The sequence below is a fragment of the Petromyzon marinus genome (assembly GCF_048934315.1).
Source record: "Petromyzon marinus isolate PM22_M1 ecotype Great Lakes invasive population chromosome 84 unlocalized genomic scaffold, UKy_Petmar_22M1.pri1.0 chr84_unloc.3, whole genome shotgun sequence".
NCBI lineage: Eukaryota > Metazoa > Chordata > Hyperoartia > Petromyzontiformes > Petromyzontidae > Petromyzon > Petromyzon marinus.
Window position 1 is genome coordinate 2,143,549 of NW_027422640.1, and position 26,923 is coordinate 2,170,471.

Genomic DNA, 26,923 nt, shown 5'->3' on the forward strand with positions numbered 1-26,923 from the left:
TATGAAACAATTCGCAACTGTTGATTTATGTGTTGTAGTGTATGATTGTCTGCTCGACTCAATTTCTGAGGATCTCACATTTCTATATTATTGTACATTTTACAGTAGTACTATAAAAATAAAATGAAAAAAATGTTAGATTTTCACCACAAACTAGGCTATAATGGTTATGATAGTGATAATTTGATTTTCTGCCACCAAATTACAATTAGATTCGTTGCTTCGCATATTCGCTGATATTTTGTTGAGACCGCAAGCGTGTATCCATTTAAACTTTTGCTAACTAGCTAGTTTATGTCATCTAGAATATGAATACAATTTTCACCATCATCGTTTTCTTATTTCTGGGACAATTATGCCCTAAATAATAGGAGTTGCATTACATTCAGATCCTGGCTGATGACGTAGTTGACTCCAGTATGTGATGTCACAGTCATGTGGGTGGTACCTTTGACATCATGATGTCTATGACGTCATGCACCACGTGTCATTCATATTGGAAGAGCTGTGTTTATTGGTGGCTGTGTTTCTTGTCTCAGCTAAAATAAGCGTGATATTATTTAGCCTCGTGGTTATTAAAGCCTCCACTACTGTTGATGAAACTGAAATTAATCTCAGCAGTTGTCAGCCTGCACATCATTTAACCGGCGAGCCTGAAAGGGGTGGTTCAAGGATTGTTTGCGTGTTAATTGGGGTTTATTATTGAGACTTTCAAGGGTGTGGTGGTCTCACTCACTACATGAGCACGAGGGGTTTGGGGGTTTAGCTTAGCTTAACGTAACGTAAAAGTATTTGTTACAACACATATACAATTTTAGCATATGTTATCAGAAAATCAAACTGCAATGTCGTGGATATTGTGATTCTTGGATTCTTGACGGTAGAATTAATATTGATGTGGATATTTCTCTGACATTGTCGTTTTGTGTGACTGATTATTGATGTAAAAATTAGTTTCAAATAGAAACGGCATGCTAAAAAGGTGAACATTAATCATTAAACAATTCCCAATTGTTAATTTGTGTGGCAGTGTATGATCGTCTGCTTGATACAATTCATGATTTTCTATTTTATTTCTGTAATATTTTTCGATTTAAAGCTTTCGTGACTGCAATGATTCATCTTCTTTGGTTCTTTCGGTAAAGTCACGTAGAATGAGAATAAAATAATAAATTGATAAAATAAAATAACGTAATAATATTCTCACGACGTTTCGGCCACAACACAAGCGGCCTTCATCAGGTGAAGGGAGCGAGACTGTCTGGTAGGACAGCGCTGGAGTGAGAGAGCCACGTTCAGATCACGGCTTTTAAGCTGTGTGAGAGGAACAAAGAGCCTTGACGAAGGAATTAGCATAAAATTTAGCATTGAAAAGGCTGAATGATTAGCTTGTGACTGGTCACAGAAATGCCTACACATCTGAGCTATTCACAGTACTATATAGTGAACCAATAAAAACTAAAATATAAATTACCTTCATGTTATCAATAAACTCTATATTCTCCAATCAGCTAAGCTACCAACCATAAGTCGTTATATATCACAATGCTATATGGCGAAAAAATGGGTGGATTCTTACCCTCAAATTTCCGTACCACGGATAGCTACGGGCCCCGTTCAGACGGACGAGTTCGTCCATGGTCGGAACAGAGGAGGGGGAGAGAGACAGCTGCGAAGCCCTAGTATACTCCATGTTGTAAACCATACCATTAACCGTGGTGTGAGAGGTATTAAGAGGCAATGCTGGCGAAAGAGCTGCAGTCTGAAGGTCATCGTAAAATTACAATTAATTAAGAACAGAAATGATTTAAAACATCTTTCCAGTGGTTACTAAGCCTGAATCCATCTTCTCGGTTGAAATTGTCTCTGTGCTTGTATATGTGAATGGCCTCATGAACGAATCTCTCATGGTAGCCAGTTGGTTTGCAAAGAACCTCCGTCTTGGAGAAGTCAATGTCATGTGAGCCCACTGAATTGTAACAGTGATCTGCCACGGCAGAGGAGTTCGTCTTGCCGTGTTTCAAGTCTGCTTTATGTTCGCGGATGCGGTCCGAGATATGTCTTTTGGTTTCTCCAATGTAGCTACTACCACAGAGCACTTTAGTTTGTAAACGCCCGGGTACTGTATGTCTGGAAGAGCATCTTTTACAGATGGAACTAAATCACGGATTTTGTGTACTGTGTTGAATCGGACCTGGATCTTGTGTTTATTCAGGATTTTGGAGATCTTTTTAGTGACCCCTGCAATGTAGGGTAAGGTGATGGTTTTGAGTGGCTCCACAAGAGGATCCTTCTTCATGACTGGAGTGATGGCTTTGCGGATTGTGTAGTCGGAGTAGCCATTAGCCCTGAGAGCCTGGTGTACGTGCTTGAGTTCACTGGTAATGTGTTCCTGGTCGGAAATGCATTGGGCTCTATGGTATAGAGTCTTGATGAGGCAGTTCTTCTGGGATGGATGGTGGTGGGAATCCGGTTTCAAGTAAGCATCTGTATGGGTAGCTTTCCTGTAGACAGAGTGGCTCATTGAACCATCATGTCTCCTTTTAATTAAGACATCCAGAAAGGGTAGTTTGCCATCTTTTTCGACCTCCATGGTAAATCTGATGGCTGGGTGTATGGAATTGATGTGGTCGCGGAATTGGTCTAGAGCAGGATGGCCATGTGGCCAGATGACAAAGGTGTCATCAACGTACCTCTTCCATAAGGTCGGGCGTAGAGTGGCAGTCTGGATGGCGTCAGTTTCAAATTTTTCCATGAATACGTTGGCTACAACCGGAGATAGGGGGGAGCCCATTGGGGTGCCCTCAGTTTGTTTGTAGAAAGTTCCATTCCAGGTGAAGTATGTGTTGGTTAAGCAATGTCTCACCAGGGGGGGTACATCAGTATGCAGTCCTTGATGAACCAGGTCTTCAATGATAGCGATGGTGTCAGGTACCGGGACTTTGGTGAACAAGGACACCACATCAAAACTGACAAGCAGGTCGTCTGGCGACAGGGAAATGCCTTTGATTGTCGATACCAGGTGAGTAGAATTTAGTACCGCAGAGGTGGTTTTTCCAGTGAAAGGTCGCAGTATATCAGCCAGAAAACGTGCCAGTTTGTAGGTGGGGGAGCTGATAGTAGAGACGATGGGACAAAGGGGTGTATCTTCGGAAGACCATATCATCTTGGTGGTCTGGCAGCAGAGGGTTTCAACGAGAACTGTTTGTTCTCATCAATTAATGCTGTTGAATCAGAGATGATTTTGTTCGTTTTGGTGACCAGGCTGTTGGTGGGATCTCTTGTTATTTTTGTTGATGAAACTGAAATTAATCTCAGCAGTTGTCAGCCTGCACATCATTTAACCGGTGAGCCTGAAAGGGGTGGTTTAAGGATTGTTTGCGTGTTAATGGGGTTTATTATTGAAGCTTTCAAGGGTGTGGGGGTCTCACTCACTACATGAGCATGAGGGGTTTGGCTCAGCTTATGGTAACGTGTTGTAACAAATACTTTTACATATACAATTTTAGCATATATTATCAGAAAATCAAACTACAATGTCGTGGATATTGTGATTCTTGACGGTAGAATTAATATTGATGTAGATATTTCTTACATTGTTGTAAAAATTAGTTTCAAATAGAAACGGCATGCAAAAAAGGTGAACATTAATCATTAAACAATTCTCAATTGTTAATTTATGTGTTGCAGTGTATGATGGTCTGCTTGACACAATTTATTATTTTCACTTTTATTTCTATAATATTGTAAATGTTACAATAGTTTATTCATAATAATGCAGATGCTCCTGCATTTTGTCTTGTTATTCAACAATTATTTAATTGATGGAAAACATTGTTTGTAAAGCAAAATTATGTAAATGCATTTACAATTAAATAATGTGCAACTGGACGCGATTATTTCGCATTCTAGTTTTTAAAAGATGCACAACCGGTGATAAAAGTAAAGTTAATCTCGTCAGTTGTGAGCCTGGTCTTCACATCTGAAAAGTGAGCCCGATACGGGCGTTTTAAAAATGATCAGGGATTGTTGTTAATTATTAGGGGTGAAAAGTTGTGGTTATGGGCTACAGGCTGAGTTTTAGTGTTTGGGGATAGAGCAGTGGTTCTTAACCTGGGTTCGATCGAACCCCAGGGGTTCGGCGAGTCGATCTCAGGGGTTCGGCAGAGCCCCCGCCACGGAGGTCCGGACACACTTGAATTATTGTGTAAATTTGTGATGACCCACACGGCCCGCTTGGCCATCACTGGTTGCAGATGATCATGCTACACTGCTTGGCCAGTCAGCGCTGCGGGGAATTTAGTGCGTACTCAGTAGTCAACGTGTGACTGTTGTTGTCGTACGTCGTGTGATTTCTTTAATATTTTATCCATACTAACTATGTCGGGCAAAAGAAGAAAGTGGTCGGACGAATATGTACAACATGGATTCTCATGTATCACGGAACGTGATGGGAGTGAGCGTCCTATCTGCATGATTTGCAACGCCAAGTTGAGCAACTCTAGTCTTGCACCGGCAAAACTAAAGGAACACTTCTTGAAGCTGCATGGAGACGGGGAATACAAGAACACAACACTTGCTGAATTCAGGGTGAAGAGAGCCAGATTCGATGAAAGGGCCACTCTGCCTGCTCTTGGATTTGTACCTGTTAACAAACCAATCCTGACAGCATCGTACGAAGTTGCTTACCTGATCGCAAAGCAGGGCAAGCCACACACCATTGGTGAAACACTTGTGAAACCAGCTGCATTAAAGATGGCGAATCTGATACTCGGAACAGCGGCGAAGGTAAATTATCCCAAATTCCCCTTTCAAATGACACCGTCAGTGACAGAATAGAAGACATGAGTAAAGACATCTTGGCTCAAGTAGTCGCGGATCTGATTTCAAGCCCGGCAAAATTCAGCTTTTAACTCGACGAAACCACAGACGTTTCTGATCTAAGCCAGCTTGCTGTTTTTGTACGCTATGTGAAAGACGACATGATAAAAGAAGAGTTTTTATTTTGTAAGCCTCTTACAACAACAACGAAGGCAGCCGATGTGAAGAAGCTTGTGGATGACTTCTTCAGAGACAACAATCTTTCATGGGATATGGTTTCTGCAGTTTGTACGGACGGAGCTCCAGTCATGCTGGGAAGAAAGTCTGGTTTTGGTGCGCTAGTAAAGGCCGATGCACCACACATCATTGTGACGCATTGTATTCTGCACAGGCATGCGTTGGCAACAAAAACATTACCTCCAAAAATGGCAGAAGTATTAAAAACTGTGGTGGAATGTGTGAACTACGTGCGAAAAAGTGCTCCGAGGCACCGCATCTTCAGTGAGCCGTGTAAGGAAATGGGCTCTGAATTTGAGGTACTTCTGCTCCATTCTAATATTCGGTGGTTATCCCGGGGACAGGTGCTGAATCGTGTTTTTGCCATGCGTGTGGAATTAGCCCTGTTTTTGCAAGAGCACCAACACTGCCATGCAGATTGCTTCAAAAATCCTGAGTTCATTCTCATTTTAGCGTACATGGCTGATATATTCGCAGCTCTCAATCATCTCAATCAGCAGATGCAGGGTGGTGGAGTCAATATCATGGAAGCGGAAGAACACCTGAAGGCTTTTCAAAAAAAGCTACCGTTATGGAAACGACGAACAGAGAACAATAACTTCGCAAACTTCCCGCTTCTGGACGACTGTGCAAGTAAGATCGAAGATGTGTCTGGAATCGGAGATATTTCTGTATCCACGGAACTGAAGCAAACAATTGCCACGCACTTAGATGAGCTTGCAAAGTCTCTCGACGGATATTTCCCTACAAGAGAGTCATATCCAGCATGGGTGAGACAGCCGTTCACGTTTGCTGTTGAAACAGCAGATGTCAATGATGAATTCCTCGACGAAATCATTGAAATTCAGCAGAGCCAGGTTCAACAGCAACTCTTCAGAACAACGCTCTCAACGTTTTGGTGTCGACAAATGAACAAGTATCCAGTTATTGCTAAGAAAGCCCTGGATTTTTTTATACCATTTGTTACAACATATCTTTGTGAGCAATCCTTTTCGAGGATGCTGGACATAAAAACGAAGAAAAGGAACAGACTTTGCTGTGAAAATGACACGAGTGGCACTTGCGAAGGTGAAGCCACGCATATCTGAACTGATCTCTCAAAGGCAACAGCAGAAGTCATTGATTTCCAGGTATGTAATTTGTTGTGAGTTTATGCATTGTGTTGGTTTTATTCTTTGAACAAGGTAATGTTCATGCACGGCTCATTTTGTGTACCAGTAAAAAACATATCTATGTCTTGAATTTGAAAAAAATCACATTTTATTTTTCACTAAAGAGGGGTTCGGTGAATGCGCATATGAAACTGGTGGGGTTCGGTACCTCCAACAAGGTTAAGAACCACTGGGATAGAGTGAAGGGTTAGAGTTCACAGTTATAATTAGAGGTTGGAGTTTGCCATACGGGCAAGTGTGATACAGTTACGGTTTAGGAGTTAGAGTTACGGTTGTGTGTTAGGGTTTGTGTATTAAGGGTTAGTGTTCGGTATGACGGGTTAGGGTTGCCTATCAGGTGTTTGGGTTATGCTTGAGTAATAGTATTTGATGTTTGGGCGAGGGATATTGCTCAGGTTATTCGATTGGTTGACCTATGAATAGATTACCCGTTATGTTCCTGATTTCATCAGGTCTCAGAAGCTAAGCAGGGTCTAGCTTGGGGAGTGATTGGATGTCCTAGCATTGGGTGGCCACCACGTGCTATAAATGGTGTAATAGCCATTGTGAGCATTGGAGGGCAGTGCAGAAATATATTTTCTTTTGCAGTCTCGCCGACCTTCACCAACCCACACTGACCAGCGTCAGTGTGGGTTGGTTACATAACCCGTCATCATCCATGAGGCATTGAGAGGCCTTTATCAACCAGTGGATTAATACAAATGGGTTCTACATGAACATGGTTAAGTCTGACGATTATGTTCAATGGAATAGTGGATTGGAATAAACGTGTGAGTGGGTGAGTGAATGAGTGAGTGGGTGCACAAGTGAGTGAGTTGGCAGTAAGCAAGTAAATGAAGGGGCTTGTAAATCAACATGCACAAGAGTGAGTGAACTGGTACTGTGAGTGGGAAATGGTAATAATTGAGAGGATGAGTGATTCGTTGAGTTGATAAATTTGATCCTTGTTCTAACCCCTCCAGGCCACCACCATCAAACAGACACATCACCGACACCATGGACAGACCTTAAGTGGTCTGATATCTTGGAGCACTATGAGAGTAACTTACATATACCTACATGAAATAGTTTGTTAAAATCAGAATATTTATATATTCTGGAGGATTTTGATGAGCTATAAACTTACTTTTCACAAATTACTTCGAAATGCAGAGGAGAACTCCCTAATAATGACATTCAGTAGAACTGGCTTGGTGGGTAAGGGATCCAGCATGGCAGAGAACGTTGGTTAAGCTCTGGGTTTCAGCAACCTATAATTAAACTAGGGTCTCAAGTTTATGGAATGAATGATCTCAACATGCTCACAAAAATATGACATGTAAAGTGTTAATGCCATGTGATGAATATTTCTCAATAGCAGGGCCTGTAGTGTGATAAGAGGTAAGAGGGATCTCAGAATGAGTTCTGTGAAATCTCCATGTGCTTCGTTCTCTAATCCATTACTCATCCTTTGAATGAAATGTCTGTGCTCCGTAGCCCGGAAGTCGCAGCTCCAAACGACCACGTGGGGGGACATTATGGACAGAGTTGACCCTTTCCCGAACCAAAGTGACAAGAATGGCGACCAAAAGGTGTGTATGTGTTCGGTGAGGGTCAAAGACACCGTCTGTACACGATAGCACACCATGCCACCACACGATCAAACTACAACATGACTACATATCACATCAAACCATTTCTCCACACCACCTTTCCCATCATACCACCCCACCATTCAGTCAATAACCCATCATAGAACCTCACCATGTGTCTACACCACCACATGACACCATCTCTCCATAACATTCCAACACATCACATCTAAATACCACCACATCATCTCCCGACATCACCCCATCTTGCCACCATGTCATGCCATATTCCACTCGTGCATGCACATAAATTGGCCTTTTTTTCAGGCAGTGACGCGACCTCAGTCTGTGAGCTCATTGGAAGGTGCTATTCCAGTTGCCCACTATGAGCGCTGCCTTCAGATTTTTCTAGATTATGGGCAGCTAGATCCTTACAATGGAACATTCTCTGGCACCTATTGCCCGTGATGAATGTTGATAACAATCGCCATTAAATTATCGCAGTTGATCAAGGACTCAATGGGGTTCATGAGGTCTGTGGGGTCGATAGGTGTCTGTGGGAATATACCAGGGTGTAACATGTATCATTAGTTCGTAGGGTTTAGGTGAATTAGGGGTTAGGGCTACATTAATTCTGTGTTCAAAAGTACTGATTGGTAAAGGTTTGTTTTAACGTCGGGTGATTGTGTATGTGCTCAGCATATTTGGATGAGTCAATATGCATGTTTGCGTCCATGCATAGGTGTGCGAGTATGCATTTGTGTATGGGTGGAAATGCATGTTTGCGTGCGTGTATGATTTTGTGCATGTGTGTGCATGTCTGAATGTTCCTGTGCTTATCGTTGCGCATATGTATGAATAGAAGCAGCTCAAGTGTAGGCGCCCCAAGAACCAGAGGAGCATTCGGGAGGTGAATAACCTCGGCGAGCTGAAACGTCTCGAGGAAGAGAAGCACCTTGCAGAGGAGAAGCACCTTGCAGAGGAGAAGCACCTTGCAGAGGAGAAGCACCTTGCAGAGGATAAGCACCTTGCAGAGGATAAGCACCTTGCAGAGGAGAAGCGGCTCGAGGAAGTGAAGCGCTCAGTGGAAAAGCGCCTCAAAGATGTGAACCACCTCATGGAGAAGCGCCTCGATCAGTTAAAGCATTTCATGGAAGTGAAACGTCTCAAGGAGGAGAAGCGCATCACCAAATTGAAGCACCACTGCCTCCGGACCAGCACCACCAGCACCACCAGCACCACCAGCACCACCAGCACCACCAGCACCACCAGCACCACCAGCACCACCAGCACCACTCCTGTGCAGGGCCCAATCACACTGCACATTGGAGAAGATGTCTTTAGAGAAGGAGCCGCTGAGCCAGGGTAAGCAACTCTGCGTGTCTCCTGTGTGTATTTATTATTATTGTTTACGCAGGATAAGCATCACCGAGTCTCAAGACCTTTTTTCAGCAGGGTCCTGCCAAGTTGTTAGTAATCGGGAACAAAATGACTTGTTTGCGATCCCAATTGATTGATTTGCATTGCTTATGTGGGTTCAGTTATGGGGAGAAAGCTGCAGAGCCCACCCAGAACAGGGGGAGAGAACAAACTCCACACAGAGAAAGTGGCCCAAGTTGGGAATCGAACCCAGATCCCTCTAGCTATGAGGCAAAGATGTTCCAGCTCTGCCACCCGCACAAACAGACAATGCAAACCCCACATGTACATTCGGCGATAGAAATGTTCTCCAAAATTGGTTTCTGGGTGAGACCACGTAACAATGCGGTCATACATTCACCATGTAACCCTACATCCACTATATTGTTGCCAGACTAATGCCCGTTTCCTGGCCAACTACCAAGTGTATTTTTACTGCACGAGGATAGCTACCATTGGGAGGAGGGGGGAGCCCCCTTTCAAATGCATTGAGACGAGAAATGCAAGATGTGAGTGGCTCATCACGTGTAAAGCGCTCTGAGATGCCATCAAAGTCAAAGGGGGCACCTTAGTCGACCACGAATCACCATAGATATTTTCCACAATCGTGCATGCGTGAAGCGGGCCAGCGATAGCGGGTTCACCACTCACTGCTTATAGTTCAGCTCTGGCGTCCTGCGCTGGGTATTACTGCTGCTGCGTAAACCACAAAGACACGCACACCCTCTCCTTCGTAGCAGACATTAAAAATCTCCCCTGATGTCATTGTAAATGAGTATGCCATTGTGTGCCAGGGATCAATTATAATACACATACAAATGTCACTGCAAGTAATTCGATTGGATTTATACAGCAATGGCAGCCACTACAGCAGTCTGTGTTAGATTCAGCAGCACCTTTCTTCGTGCTAGCCTTGCATTGAGAGAATGACAACTCCGATGCCAAGCGTACTCACCGATTGTGATGTTGTGTGGTTATTAAATTCGAATTAATCCGCCACACAGTCCACCTACAGATTATAAGGAGACGACTGCGATGTCTGCCATAGCAGGAAGGTTGAACGGTGTCATGCGCGTCTCTTCACAGACCGGAGCCAGCGCAGGAATCCTCGCAGGCCGTTGAAGAGGAGAGGTTGTGGAGAAGAAGATGAAAGAGGAAGTGAAGGAGGAGGTGAAAGAGGAAATGGAGAAGGTGGAGAGGGAGTTGGAGAAGACAAATGAGGAGATAGCGGTGGAGGACGAAGAGGACGACAAGGAGATGGAGGAGAAGATGGCTGTGGAGGAGGAAAAGGAGAAGATGGTGGTGGTGGAAGAGATGGTGATGCAGGAGGTCGAAAAGACGGAGGAGACAGAGGAGGCGACGGGGAAGGAGACAGAGGAGGAGACAGAGTGGCAGGAGGCGGTGGTAGTGCAGGAACGAAAGGGCCTGGCTCGTGTGGCGAACGCGATCCGTGCGCTCTTCCGCAGCACGATGCTGTTTGGTTGCGGCCGGTCGACCGCACAGTTGGGGTGATGGAGGTGCCACTGGGACCGCAGCCGGGGAAGGAAACTGAGCAGCAGATGCCAGGACTGCACTGGACACTGACTGCTGCCAACAGACTAACTCTGTTAAGAGTTAGGATCAATCCAATGCATTATGTAATAATTATCATTGTTGTTTTGATTATAAACTTTATGACATAAACCTATGAGGAAACAATGTAACTTTGAATTGCTTGTGAGCGCTGCCTGGGTTGGTTCAATGTGCATTGGCTCGTGTGCAGTGTCCTGGCTGTGTGTGCGGCGGTACAATGACAATTATGTCATGAGAAGTTTCAGGCAATGGCCCTTCTTCAGAACGTGCACAAGCAGTGGTGGGAAAAGATCATCAGGCGATTCGTCTGTCACATCCACCCCTTCACTGCCCCACTGCCCCTCTGCCAAGCTGCTTCCGCTGTCCTGCTGCCCCTCTGCCCCATTGCCTCACTGCCCCCTCTGCTTTGGTGCCACTCTGCCCTAATTCCCCGCTGTTCCATTGCTCCACTTTCCCACTGCCATCACATCCATCACGAAGCAGCGAAACGTCCATACCACCTCATTAAATATTACCCTGATGTGCACGCAGAGAGAGAGACCCTCGTTTAGCATTGCATACTGGAGGGGGCTGCTGTGATGCAATGGCTCGTAAACTTCACTGGCAATAGAGAGATTGCTGGTTCCACCTTCTGGCACAGCAGTAGAAAAAAATGGTCGAGTATCTTAAGTTCCCCTGCCTCTGTCCGCCAAGCAGTACAACTGGGTACACCAAAATCGAGTGGCAAGTTGCGTGTGGTGGGTAAATGTGTGGATACTCCTTCCTCTTCAGAATCATCTGACGAGTATGGAAGAATAGACCAAAATATCGTTCAAACGCCTTTCTAGAGGTCTCTATTGTGTAAATTCTTCCTGCCAGCAGAGGCATGAGAAAGCAATTGCAGGACTGCTCCACAATACCAATTGCCTTGGCAAAGTATTCCAATAATGCTGCTTACTAAACAGGCTGCATATGTATTTAACATGAGGGGGGGGGGGGTGTTGATTGTCTAGAGATGGTCCAGTGGCTCAGAGGTCAGAGCACTAAAATGTGGTTGAATCCAGGCATTCACCTACGATTAAAGCAGGTTCTCAAGTCTGGTGAATTAATGGTCTCAGCGCGGTTGCCATTGACTGCACATAATACACTATCACATTACTGCTTGGGTGAGTGGGAAATTGAGTAAGTGGGTGGGTAGGTGGTGGATGAATGAGTGCATCGGTGTGTGGATGTGGGCGAGTGGATGGGTAATTGGATGCGTAATTGGATGAGTTGGTGCCTGGGCGAGTGGATGGTTGGTGGTTGAATGGGTGGATGGGTAATTGAATGAGTGGATCAGTGTGTAAATTGGTGGTTGTGCGAATGTGTTAATGAGTAAGTGGGTGGTTGAGGTGAATGATTAGGTGGATGGATGAGCGAGTGGGCGGGTCAGTGAGTTAGTTTGAATGAATGAGTGGTTGAGTGGCTAATTAAATGAATGGGGAGGTGGATACATTATTTGGTGCTTGGGTGGGTTAGTGGGTAATTGAGCGAGTGGGTGAATGAGTTTGTGGGCGAGTGGATTTTTGAATGAGTGATTGGGTGAATGGGTGAGTTCGTGAGTCTGTGTGCGAGTGGGTAATTGAGTGGTTGGATGGGTGAGTGGGTAAATTAGTGGGTGAATGAGTGGTGGGTGAGTGGGGAGGTGATTGGGTGGGTGGATGAGTTAGTTGGGCGAGTGGGTGAGCGGGTGGGTGAGTTAGTAGGTGGGTGGGTGAGTGAGTGGATGGCTGGGTGAGTGAGTAGGTAATTGAGTGAGTGAATAAGTACGTGGGTAAGTGGTATTTGAATGATTGAGTGATTGGGTGAATGGGTGAATGGGTGAGTGTGTGTGTGTGAGTGAGTGGGTGGGTGAGTGAGAGTGGGTGGGTGAGTAGGTGGGTGAGCGGGTGAGAGTAGGTTGGTGGGTGGGTGAGGGTGAGTGGGTGATTGAGTGAGTGGATGAGTGGGTGGGTGAGTGAGTGAGTCGATATGTGGTGAGTCTGTCCCTGGTGAGTGTCTCTGGTGAGTCTGAGGACCAGACACTGTTCTGCCCATTCCTTCCCCTTCGAGCGCCTTGCTAGCCTTCATCGGGGCTCACTACCAACACGAGCTGCCCCAGATATGTATATAAGAATCAAAATCTGAATATGTAATCATACTGGAGCAATCCAATGAGCTATACAGCTTTTTTGAGAGATGTCCAGTAGGGACGGCTTTGTACGTTACAGCAACAAACAATACAACAAAAAACGATCGGAGTGCAAGGTATAGGAAAAGTAAATAAATCACTAAAAAATAATAAACCAAGCAAATTTTTAAAATGTTATCAGGTAAAGTCCAATGAGGTATTAGCTTAATTTTTCAGAAGCCAATTGACCACAAATGATAACTCATGGCTGGGGGCAGCTATTGAAGGCTGAATTTCTTTCGCACCGTACATAGCCAACCGTGCTAATCGGAGGTGCCGGGGAAGGACAACAAAAGTATTAGGTTAGGATCAGGGCTATAGTTCAGGACTATAGGGTCAGGGCTACAGGATGTAGGGGCACTGCAGGTTCTCCACAAGGCACGTGATGCCCTCTAGTGGACAAACGCATAACTACAGCTGCTGCTGCAGCTCAAGGAACAAGATAACCGAGCTGTACAGCCTCCACATCGCCACTTCTCCATGCACACAATGCGAGTGGTGCTACTCAGCCGCACAAGCTTCTGAGAGTGCATCTCATCATCAACATTAACTCAACACAAGCAGCACCCTGAAACAGGCGTCGTCTTTCAGCGTCTCATCAGCAGTCAGGCTCGCTTGAACTGGTGAACTGCCAGATGTTACCGAGAGGGAACCATTGTTAGACTCGCCTTTTGCCCGTCCAAGGACGGGTGTATTGCAGTAAATCTTAAATTTGCAAGCGAAAAAGCAGACCACGACGTGATATTCATTGCATTAATGCGTGTGTCACCGCGTCCTTACAAATTGCACACAGATGTTCTGTACTTTTGAGGCATAAGCAATTGGAAAATAACACTATCCAGGAACCTATTTTTTTTGTTACACAGTGATATTAATGAGGGGAGCTGTTTGATGTGGAGTTACGTCACCTGCTCATGATTATTTAGGGGGGAGGGCGCTCCATGTGGAGTGACGTCACATGCTCATGATTCTTCTTGGTTCTTTCGGTAAAGTTACGTAGAATGGAAATAAAATATTAATAATAAAAATTCCTACGGAGTTTTGGCCACAACACAAGTAGCCTTCCTCAGGTGAAGACACAGAACTGTCGGGAAGACAGCGCTTCAGTGAACACTGCCAGGTTTGGCAGCGTCTTTTAAGCTAGGTGGGAGAAGCAGAGCGCCTTGACAAAGGAGTTTACATATCAACAGTAGCTGTGTTAATGTGTTGGATTAGCAGGATGTTAAAATCAGAAATTAGCATGTAACTGGGGGATTGGCATGGATGTTAAAGTCAGAAATTAGCATGCTAATGCTAAGCAGAGCGCCTTTGTCAAGGCGCTCTGCTTCTCCCACCCAGCTTAAAAGACGCTGCTAAGCCTAGCACTGAAGAGCTGTCTTCCCGACAGTTCTGTTTCTTCACCTGAGGAAGGCTACTTGTGATGTGGCCGAAACGTCGTGAGAATTTTTTTTACTGTTTTTGTTATTTTATTTTCATTCTACGTGACTTTACCGAAAGAACCAAGAAGATGAATCTCTGCAGTCACGAAAGCTTTAAATTGAGGGGGGCTGTTCGATGTGGAGTGACGTCACCCGCTCATGATTATGAATGAGGGGTGGGGGTGTGTCCATTTGGAGGACGTCACCTTCTCATGAATATTAATGAGGGGGGCTGGTCGATGTGGAGTGACGTCACGAACGTTAAGGACATGTATATCTACTGTAATCACCCAGGAATGTAACAACCGCCATTCGCCCCTAAGTGGCGGTGACGTCACCACGACGCTTGTGCCAGGCCATGTGCACCTCGAGGCCACGTGCAGTGTCGAACGCCCGCTGGCAGGAGGTCACGGGGCAGACCCAGGTGCCACGGGTCGACTGACTGAGATGACTGAGATGCCTGGCTGATGCACCACCTGTGCCCCCTACTGTGCCAACCTGCTGTGCTTTAGCCACCCGGCGCTCCGCTCGTTGTTGTGAGCGTCGCTCCTCCGCCCTCTGTTGTTGTTGGAGGGCGACTACCTCGAACTGCCCAGTAGCGTCCTTCACGAGCCTCCTCCACAGAGGCCGATTTTGACACCGCTGGTACCAGTCATCGGCAAGTCCACTCAGCTCCACGTCCTCCTGTACCACATCACTTCATCTCTTCTCTAGCCCATGCGGCGCCCGTTTAGCCCCCTCGATCCGGCCAAACAAAAGCTGTTTCGGCATGCGGTGGCTGGGCATGCGGGCTACATGACCCAGCCATCGCAGCCTTGCCTGCCGGAGGAGCTCACCGATGGGACCTTGCCCAGACCTTTCAAGGATTTGTGAGCTCCTCACACAATCCAGTCTGGTTAAACCCAGGATGGATCGTAGGCAGGCCTGTCTAAATGTTTCTAACCGGCAAAGATGTTCCATTAGGGGGGGTCCACGTTTCGCAAGCGTAGAGAAGGGAGGGAATGACCGTGGCCGAGAAGACCCGAAGCTTCGTGTGGCGTGACAGACCAGGTAGCTTCCACACAGCGTTACGCAACCGATGAAAATATATTGCCGCTCGACCGATTCGGAGTGAGACCTCTGCTATTAAACTGGAGCCGGTCATAAGCACACTCCCCAGGTATGGGAAACGCTCTAATCTCTCCACAACTGCCCCATCACCGATTGGGAGTTGTGGGGGTGGATTGCCCGATGGTACAAAATACCCAGGCAGGTGCTTCGTTTTGGTGGGGCTGATGGTAAGGCCCCACCTCTTAGTGGCACGCTCCAGTCTCAGCAGCAGCGTCTCCAACTCCTCCTCTGAATGAGCAGCTATTACCAAATAATCGGCTTGCATAACGTGGTTGAGCAATAGGGAGCCATCCCTTGACCGCACCCGGGCATCGATCAGCCTCCCATTATATCTGTACCATATGGAGATTCCCCCGGTACAGCTATTGAAGGCTTCATGAACTACGTGGTCAAAATAGATGTTAAATAATGTGGGAGCCAGAGGACATCCCTGTCGCACCAAGGTATACAGGGAATGGCTCAGACTCCTGGCCACGTAGTTTTACCCGGGCCCGCTGACCATCATGAAGGTCCTTAATGATCGTGAGCAAAGGGTCAGGTACTCCAAAAGCACGAAGAACAAACCATAGCCCAGGCCTACTGATGGTATCATAGGCCTTGACCAGGTCAATAAAGCAGAGATGTAGGTCTTGCTGGAATTCCCTACACCTCTGCTGTAGCAGACGGACAGAAAATATGGCATCTGTGCAGGACCACCCTTTCCCGAAACCGCATTGGGGCTCCGCAAGCCTCTCCTCAGCGTGCCTGGCAAGGCGATGTTGAATAATCCTTGCCAGGACTTTTCCCAGCAGACGTGGTGTATTCCGCAAATATGCCCGACTATGAGGGCAGGCACAAGTCGGCGTGAGTAGGTTAAACGTTGAGTTTAAGGGCACCACGGGGTGACCACCCCCTCCCCACCCAGCCCCTCCCATTTTTGTATGCACGACGGACGGTCACAATGATCCCCTGTGGGCTAGTGTCACCAGGAGGTTCCTACCAGTATTAACGATATACATTTCAGATTATTTATTTATTTGGTATAGTCCTGTGAGCCATTTGGCTCTTGAAATCGGGTGCAACCGCGACAAACAAAAAACAAGAAAAAACGAACAAGAAAACATCTTAAAGTGACTGTGCAAACAGAAAATCCAGGAAAAAACAGCAAAATATTCTTGAAAAAGCACCGTACACCAATGCTGTGTGCAAAAACCCCAGTGGGATTCAAGTCAAACAACTACAAGAAAGCTTAGATTAAGGCCACCAGTCTAACTCCGTACTACAAACATGTCCAAACCAAAAAACGTTTTCGAAATAACCAAAAAATAAAGCCATAATTGCAATGTAACAGTGATCATAGGGACTGACCGAATTTTTAACAATAAACTACATGAATAACATGCAACACCAAACCCTAGAGCCACAGCTGGCTGCATGAGTTACTCCACAACTGAAGCATCAGTCGGAGTATCTATTTTTTCAATGCACCTTTAAGATCAGCACGCTAAATCAAAATACAAATAATACTTTGCAGTAGTCATCTGGAGCAAAACATTTTATTTTACGCTAATGAATAGCAGTGGCAGCTAGGGGTGTACAACTCCTCTAGAGCAGTGTTGAGAGAAGATCTCATTGGTAGGGATTCAAGTTGCAGTTTATTGGCAATAGCATTCCAGACCCTGGGGGCATCAATAGCAAAGACCCTTCCTCCAGTTTTTGTACGGCAATAGGGAATGTGAAGCTGGTAAATGAGCGAAGACCTGAGGTCAAATTTGTTCTTTGAAACAGACGAGATCCAGTAGGTAGTCTGCGGAATTGTGTAAGTACATCGTGAATAAATAAGATCTGTTGCACAAGCCGTCGAACATTAAGAGATGTTAAGTTTGACTCAATGTAGAGATCAGTGGCGAGTCCTATATGGGCAGTGCAATGTAAATCTTAAGGCCGAGTGATAGATGGAATCGAGCTTCAGTACTTGGGGCTGATTTTTACACGATGTCACAGTAATCAAGTAGAGGCAATGCAAAACGGAACATTGGGGGAGAAGCAGTGCTTGTGTCGATACAGAAAACCAATTTATATTTTCGTCTTTTTACCAATAGAATCAATGCGATCTTCAAAATTCAGTTTTGAATCCAGGATGACCAAGATACTTATAGATCTTGACTTGCTCTATTTGATAATTATTTAAAGACTGTAATTGGGGAAAATAACTTCCAGCTTTAGTCCTGGTGAGAAGCATAGCACCTTTGTTTTGGAGGTATTCAGGACTAGTTTAAGAGCAACTAGCTGATGTTGTAGTTTGTTGAAATCACCCTGGAGCTTAGCAATCACGTCATCCGGAGAGCGGCCAGCAGTAATCAGTATCGTGTCATCTGCAAAAAGATTTACCCTGGAATGATCCAGTTCAGTGCCCAAGTCATTGACATAAAGAGAGAACAAGAGGGGGCCGAGGATGGAACCCTGTGGAACCCCTTTTGTTATCTTAACGCCGATTGACCTCCAACCATCTGTGAATACAGTTTGGGTGCGAGAAGAGGTAATTTTGTACCCATTTTACTGCGTTTTCGGAAAAACAGAGGCAACTTGGTTTACTTAGCAGGGTGTTGTGGTCTACTGTATCAAAAGCTTTGGACAGGTCAAGAAAAAGACAGGGACATTACTGCTTAGTATCAAGGCTACTGTGAATGTGATTCAGAGAGTCTAATGGAGCAGACGTGGTGCTGTATTTTTTTCAGAACCCAGATTGTTTTAGATGTAGTAGATTGTTGGTGGACAGGAAACTGCCAATTTGGTAGTTCAATAATTTTTCAAAAATTTTCATGAACGGGGACAAAATTGAGATAGGTCGGTAGTTATTTGGATCATCTTTAGTGCCCTCTTTGTGAAGTGGACGGACATAGGAATGTTTCCATTCTAGAGCAACTGATGCTTATATGATGGACAGGTTGAAAATATGGGCTATAGGTTTGTATTAGGTGACCAACAGTTAGTAGAGCAAAGATGGGAATACTATCTGCTCCGGTAGAGGAAGACCCTTTGAGGTAGGACAGTTGTTTCAGAACAATACTTTCGTGGATTTTCTGGAAACTAAAGTCGTTTAATGTTTGGACAGGGGTGTATGAATTTGCATGAGCAGGGGTGACTCCCAATACATTATCAAAAAGATTACCAGCTTCAGAAAAATGAAGGTTAAAATTGTCTACTATTTATTTTGGGATCTGTAAAATATTCCCCATTTCCATTAAGCTCAACGGGCAGATTATCTGTATTGGATGCCTTTTCGATACATTTGATTGTTTTCCAGAAAATCCTGGCATTTCCATGCGATTCCAGGAGGAAAAGTAAGCATTTTTTTGACGCATCTATTCCTTAAAATCCTGTATTCTAGCCAGTCATTGACCAAAGTACTTTTCTGAGCACATGTCCAAGCCTTGTCCCTAGTTTTGATGAGCTTTGTAATCAAAGGATCAAACAATGGTGGGTGGTTGCCTTTAGTTTTAAATCTAACCAACGGAGCATGTTTGTTAAGAATTTGGAGAAACGTGTACCTGAAGGTCTCCCAAGCCGTAGTTAGGTTGGGGATATCACAGACCTTGTCAATATCCGAGTGAAGCACATCATTAGTAAATGCCCGAGTGCTGAAGTGTCCGAGTGCTTCGGGTCTGACTGATGATCTCACCCCAAAAATGGAGTGATCACTAAGGTTTTTACCCAGAACACCAGTCAGTGTGAAATTGTGAGGGGCATTTGTCAATAGGACGTCAGGCAGAGATGACTGTACCAGATTTTTTAGGTTGGGTCTTGTGGGGACATTTATTAATTGAAACAGGTTAAATTCATCTGCAAAATGTGGCCACGGCCAGCAGGTTTAGCAAATTCCAATTTAGATCACCCACTAAAACTATTTCACCTTTAGGGAGGCCTCCAAAAAGCTCTGCAGATGCAGCTTCAACATCCTTCCCACTAGGCGGTCTATATCAGGACACTACCAATATATGTTGTTATTTGGGGAGAGTTAATCTGAGAGCCAGACCTTCAAAGCAACATTTTTTAAACAAGGAGTGAGCTGGTGAACATGCAATAGTATTACGATACTATAACATGTACGACCAAAGTTGCAGCCACAGCTGGCAACATGACACTCCCAGTGTATGATGTGTGCGAGTCAGTGGTAGTGTGAGTGAGTGTATGATGAGTGAATGGGTCTGTGGTTGTGTGAGTGATTGATGTGCGAGTGAGTCAGTGTAAGATGAGCGAGTTTATCACGGCATCCTTCCCGCCACCACGGCCTTCTCCACGCCATCACGGCCTCCATGACGTGGCGAGTGAGCACTCGAGTCAAGAAGTGCCGAAAATAAATGTCATTATACTCTTGGTAGGTAAGAGGCCAATGTTCAGTATAACCCTCCACCAACCGACAGAGCCAATCACTTCAAGTCGTCACTTGGGAAAACATGCCAATTGATTTGGCACTTCAGCAATAGCCGAAATGTTAAAAAGCGAGCAAAATTTCCAATTTTATATTCGACGTTTCGCTGCAGATACCATTGTCGGCATTAACAGAAACTTCCTGACCCGGGTCCTTAAGACAATGTGCGTCACGTTATCAGAACACGTATGCACGCGACCCAATTTAGTAATTAAAGTTGATTTCTGGTCGTTGCTTAGTTGTGAATAGAAGGTTAGAATAATAAGGTTAATGTATATATAAGTTTGAAAAAAATGGGATATTCTTGAAAATTTAGGTGCATTGTGTTGGTATGAAGCGCCTATTTTGTGATTCTAGTTAACACTTAAGTTGTATTCACATGAAATTTCTCAGTATCTCAAATAGCAATACAACTTTGATTTAAAGCTTTCGTGACTGCAGGGATTCATATTCTTGGTTCTTTCGGTAAAGTCACGTAGAAGGGAAACAATAACAAATATAAAAACAATAAAATTCACGACGTTTCGACTGCAACACAACAATCATCAGGTGTGAAAACCACGTGACTTTACCGAAAGAACCAAGAATATAGCAATACAACTGTTAAACTTTTTTTGGTACACTGTATTCAATTGACACCCTTTATTGCCTCCATACGCAATAATATAATCGTGATTGAGCGAACCAGTGAGTGTTGTTGAGACCTGTAGTGTGGTGGTTGAACACAGCTTAACATGTTAACAGGTTTTAGGATTAGATCCCATAAGTATAGATGCGTCGCAACCCTCCACCACCCGACAGCCAGTAAGGTATGTCACGTAAACAACGTGCCAAACAGTTAATTAAAATACAATATATTGCCAACATCTTCTTTGGTTCTTTCGGTAAAGTCACGTAGAATGATAATAAAATAATAAATTGATAAAATAAAATAACACAATAATATTCTCACGACGTTTCGGCCACAACACAAGCGGCCTTCATCAGGTGAAGGGGGGCGAGACTGTCTGGTAGGACAGCGCTGGAGTGAAAGAGCCACGTTCAGATACGGCTTTTAAGCCTCAAATTTCAGCACCACGGATAGCTACGGGCCCCATTCAGACGGACGAGTTCGTCCATGGTCGGAACAGAGGAGGGGGAGAGAGACAGCTGCGAGGCCCTAGTATGCTCCATATTGTAAAACTATACCATTAACCGTGGTGTGAGGGGTATTAAGAGGCAATGCTGGCGAAAGAGCTGCGGTCTGAAGGTCATCGTAAAAATACAATTAATTAAGAACAGAAATGATTTAAAACATCTTTCCAGTGGTTACTAAGCCTGAATCCATCTTCTCGGTGGAAATTGTCTCTGTGCTTGTATATGTGAATGGCCTCATGAACGAATCTCTCATGGTAGCCGGTTGGTTTGCAAAGAACCTCCGTCTTGGAGAAGTCAATGTCATGTGAGCCCACTGAATTATAACAGTGATCTGCCACGGCAGAGGAGTTCGTCCTACCGTGTTTCAAGTCTGCTTTGTGTTCGCGGATGCGGTCCGAGATATGTCTTTTGGTTTCTCCAATGCAGCTACTACCACAGAGGCACTTTAGTTTGGAACAGACATACAGTACCCGGGCGTTTAAAAACTAAAGTGCCTCTGTGTTAGTAGCTACATTGGAGAAACCAAAAGACACATCTCGGACCGCATCCGCGAACACAAAGCAGACTTGAAAACACGGTAGGACGAACTCCTCTGCCGTGGCAGATCACTGTTATAATTCAGTGGGCTCACATGACATTGACTTCTCCAAGACGGAGGTTCTTTGCAAACCAACCGGCTACCATGAGAGATTCGTTCATGAGGCCATTCACATATACAAGCACAGAGACAATTTCCACCGAGAAGATGGATTCAGGCTTAGTAACCACTGGAAAGATGTTTTAAATCATTTCTGTTCTTAATTAATTGTATTTTTACGATGACCTTCAGACCGCAGCTCTTTCGCCAGCATTGCCTCTTAATACCCCTCACACCACGGTTTATGGTATAGTTTTACAATATGGAGCATACTAGGGCTTCGCAGCTGTCTCTCTCCCCCTCCTCTGTTCCGACCATGGACGAACTCGTCCGTCTGAACGGGGCCCGTAGCTATCCGTGGTGCTGAAATTTGAGGCTTAAAAGCCGTGATCTGAACGTGGCTCTCACTCCAGCGCTGTCCTACCAGACAGTCTCGCCCCCTTCACCTGATGAAGGCCGCTTGTGTTGTGGCCGAAACGTCGTGAGAATATTATTGTGTTATTTTATTTTATCAATTTATTATTTTATTATCATTCTACGTGACTTTACCAAAAGAACCAAAGATGAATCATTGCAGTCACGAAAGCTTTAAATCGAAATATTGCCAACAGCCTACTGTAGCCAGCACCTATGAAGGCTGGTACGATACACAATGCGGTGTGTGGCCAGCACCATGCTTGGCCGCCTTTGTCTCCCAAGTGGCGTTGTTTACACATTGTAATTGATACTCAGAGGTTGAGTCAATCTAGGGGAGGCCCAGGACCGGCTCAGATAATTGTCACTGGTGTTGGACAATCGAACCCTGGTCGCCATGTCTATTACAGTGTGCTAACCGCTGCGCCACCGCTCCCCACACTAGGTCCGATGCCCTATAAAAATTTGCCCACGAACTGCTCTATTTGAAGGGGTTAGAAGAACCTCACTCCCAGTGATTTTCTGGTCGAGCCGTTTCTGCAGCTCAAGGGTATGAGCATCTGTGCACCCGGGGGAACCCTAACAGTTTCACACACCATGGCCTGAACCACAGTTTTAGCGATACACCATCCAGTAGGGGACTCCAAAAATCTCAACCGATGCCCCGACGGTAACTCCACACAACCCTGGTCAATTAAAATCCAGAGGGGCATCCTCTTCCAAAAATCCTTCCACAACAAGGCACCGCTAACGAACTTGACACCAACACCAGGCCCGTCCTTTCAATATCGCCAATCCGTATCGATGCCTTGATTTAGCCCACAATGCCTAAACTCCCACCATTAGCGGCAACACAGATTATCTACCAGACCCAGGCAACCCACATCTATGGCAGAGTCCTAAAAATAAACTCTGAAACCATGGTGGCGGATGCCCCCGTATCCATGAGCATTCGCACCTCAACAGCCTGCACAAATCCACATACCGTGGATGATCCCGCTGCCATGACAGTGTGCCAGTGCGGTCCATTGCCAATCATCATGCACCGAAGCACCACCTTCATACCCCGTATTCCTATGCAGGGCGATGGCGTGTGCACCTGACACTGACTGCAATGGGATGTATGAGGTGGCTGTGTCGGCCAGGTGTGTGACGTATTGCAACTTGCCTTTGGACCCAGAGGAGCGGAGGCTGCCCCAAATCAGCACGGCAGCCCCTGAAGATGTGTCCCGGTAGGCCACAACTGAAAGAGGTAATGCCCCCCGCCGCCGCTTGTCCCATCGTCGTCCCACTCCGAATGTCCTCCGCAGGCTCCAACCACCTGACGCGCAGACCCAAGGAGACTCTCAGAGCGCCTGGTTGCCCTTTTCTCCCGGAAATCCAGCCCCTGCCGTCACCCCAACACGTCGTCGCAGGTTATAGTGGGCCTGGATGCAATGGGCTACCTGAATCGAGGACAGGTCATCCTCCTCTGTGGCCGGCAAACAAACGTTAATTTCCTGAGCCAGCGTCAACATTTTCTCAAGCACCAGAGAATCCAGTCCTGCCCGCTCCATCTTTGGGTAGGCATCCTTGGCCAGCGACAGCAGTGCGCTGCAGAAAGCGCGGGGTGTCTCCGTCTCCCCCCCAACTCTGTATTACGAATGTCTGCCACGCGTTGGACGGTAGATCAAAAATTGCCGCTAACTGGAAGTACGCTTGACGCAGCTTCGTTCTGTCCACCTCCGGAATGTAAAAAAAAACGCCGCCAAGGCTGTCATCCAGTGCGGTGGGAAGAATAAGTAGCGCCTCCGCATCGGACCACCCTGCGAGCTCGCATGGTGGAGAACCGCCGCTGGAAGGCCGCCCAATCACCCCCCGCAGCCGAAAATTAATTGAGAAGCGGCAGCCGCTGCGCAAGGGAAGGTGCCCCCAGATGAGCTGTCGGTGGCAGGTTAAAGGGACTCAATTCCTGCCCTCGGTCGGCAGTGATGGCGGAGTCGCCCGCTCGCCACCCCTGAGCCACAGCCCCTTCCTTCGGCTGTTCCCTGCCCAGCTGCCCCCCAGGGTCGACACTGTGGAAAGCAGCCCCACGATGCGCTTGCCGATTGCCCGCAGCCCCCCTTCAGCCGGCGGCGGCGCAGAGCCGTCGCCCTTTGCTCGCTGCCCCGCCGGGATCACCACTCCGGGGCTCCCCACAAGGGGTCCCGGTTGCCAGCCCTGCCCGGCAATCCTCCTTGCCCGAGGGTATGCGGGTGAGAGCCTTCCTCTTCACGTGTTTCAGCATAGTCTATTTCCCCCTCAAGGATTCGAAGAAAAAAAAAATCATAACAACCCTAAAATATAAAAAAAAAATTCGTTAACACGCCTGACACCAAATGTTGTGTTCTAGTTCACAGACACTAATAGGAGGTACTCTATCTCTTTTATTCCGACCTTCAGAGCCTTAGGGGATAACCACACACCGGGTCGGGACAGCCAACATGCTGCCAAACCCACAGCTTGAAGAGGGTGAAGATCACAATTACAACAGCACGACGAATTCTATTCCAGATCGCAGCTGCCCCGACTGTGAGTTGGAGCTCGCCTTATATCCTGAAAAGCGTGGCCAGGCTCCACCCTCGGCCCTGCACCCCTCTGGATCCTTCAGATGGCTTCATGCTTTGCCCACAGCTGCAACTGGTAGAACGGGCTGATAGTCCTAATGCCATTGTCTACCAATCTCCCAGCGGCACGCGCTCCAGTGACTCATTCCACGTCACCACACAAGTGTGTGAGCATTAGCTAATAATTAAGTCAGTATCCATCGAGCAGTGGATTAAACATATCCGATGATGATGATGAAGAATTTAAACTGAAAGCATACACTTATATTTCATTAACGAAGAGCGTACACACATTAAATGGCTCAATCGTGGCATGATGCCTTAATCTTCCACCTATCTAAATATGGCGACATAATTGACGTGAATAATTTCACACATTAAACTCATATTGCACACGTGTATATATTCTGCGCGAAGATGACTGAACAAAATATAATATATAATGCCAACCAACCGAATAAATGTTCCGTGTAGTTAACTGGTTCACAGTGGGTGTCCATTACATGTGTAGTGACATATAATGGGTCACTACGGCACCTAGTGCCATCTACCGACAGAGAGAAGAATAGTGGGTATAGTAGCCCTCTGCCAGCAGAGTATATGTCATGGTAGACGTCTCTGGGGCTGGCAGAGTAGAGGGCAGTTGAGGATGTAGCAGCCCGATTGGCCGCAGGGGCATGTGATGGCATGTAGGCCAAAGGTGACAGAGGGTACACGTGTTGTAGGACCCAGTACCTTCTAGTGAGTTCCAGAAGGGGGCGTGGCCGAGGGCAGAGCCAGGCAGGGGACACGTGGAAGACGATCCAGAACCTTCTAGTAGGTTCTGGAGGGAATCGTGTCCGAGGGCGGAGCGGGGCCATGCTGAGCGGTTTGAAAGGGGGGTCCCGGGGCTGCATCAGGGCTGTTTGCTGCAATAGAACCCGCCTTGCTACGTCTTCTCTTCGGTCTTCATGCTCAGCAACTTGGGTCAGGCAGTGTGCCGACTGACCTGACGCGTTTGTGTCGTTACCCCATTGTGGTCATAGAATACATGTGTTGCCTCCTGAATCAGTGTGTCTTTGAAGTGAGCCCACTACACGTGCACTGTACTTAAATACATACGAAAAATACTTAGAAATTATAACTAAGCTCGTCTGAATTATACGTGAGGCTAACAAGATAAATACATTGTAAATTGAGAACGCCACAATAAAAAAAAATACGTAATACTATCAAACTTAGTCACGTATTATTGATGTAATAGACTTGGAGTGAGTTCAACTGAGTCGCAGACATAGACTTGGAGGCAACACATGTATTTAACTCCAACACACGGGATAACTACCCCTTAACAGAATAACAACCTATGGTGGTGACCACCAGGCTAACTACACTAATTACAACGTAACGAGCTACTACGGACCGGGACCACAGCTCGGGTCCAGGTCCACGTATTGGAGACTCATTGAACTGAGAACGGAGAACGGAGAATGTAGACAAAGGTGTATTCAAGGATGAACAACAACGCCGGTCCCTCTGGGGACCCAGATTATATTCTCTGCAGCGTGGCTGGCCCTGCACTTGGCCATGACCACCTTCCAAAATCCTCGGGAAGGATCTGGATTCTAACCACGTGACCACACCTAGCCACCACTTGGGCCCCTTTGTAGACTTAACTGGTCACGTGTCCTCTCGGGTCAACCAGAGTGCCATGCCCTCTAGTAACCTCATTCCTATGGTCAGCACTCCCACACCCTGTCCTGTAGGGTTGACACTGCACGCCAAGCATGGTGCCATCTAGCGCTATCCATCAGCGCTCACCGGGCCCCTCTAAGGCCAGTACTAGACCCACACTTTTGTGGTATCCGTGATGTGGTTACACCACACACCATGCCTCTCTAGGGCCGGCACTGCAAAGTGACTTCCCGCGATGTCACTACATAACCCCCCCCCCCCCCCCCCCTTTGTAGCACTCAGCAGTCCTGGCTGTCAACTCCCCCTTCAACAAAAGAACAAAGAGAACAACCCCTTAGTGTTCCGCAACAAACAAATACCCCAACCCATCTATACAACATATACACTATATACAGAATATACAGTAACTAATGGGGCAAGAGGATGGAAGTACATAACAACAATAGGCAAAAAAAGGAAGAGAGAAAAGGGAAAAAAGAGAGAGAAAAAAACAAAACGCAGTAACACATGAAATCTTTGGAACCCCTCCAGCACCAGCATCTCCCACACTCCCCGAG

General features: G+C 46.1%; 1 long non-coding RNA gene across 5 annotated transcripts in view; it reads right to left on the bottom strand.

The window, feature by feature from the left end:
- Window positions 1–26,146, bottom strand: part of LOC142908447 (uncharacterized) — an 82,127-nt gene extending 55,981 nt beyond the window's left edge. The window contains exons 1-3 of one of the 5 annotated variants that reach the window (XR_012931783.1): window positions 23,553–26,137; window positions 23,276–23,428; window positions 6,305–9,119 (exon numbers count right to left, since the gene is read on the bottom strand). This is a non-coding gene — a long non-coding RNA (uncharacterized LOC142908447). Of the gene's footprint in view, window positions 1–6,304; window positions 9,120–23,275; window positions 23,429–23,552 lie in introns of those variants that run through there. The other 4 variants (XR_012931779.1, XR_012931781.1, XR_012931782.1 and 1 more) reach the window with 4 other exon arrangements.
- Window positions 26,147–26,923: the final 777 nt, after the last annotated feature.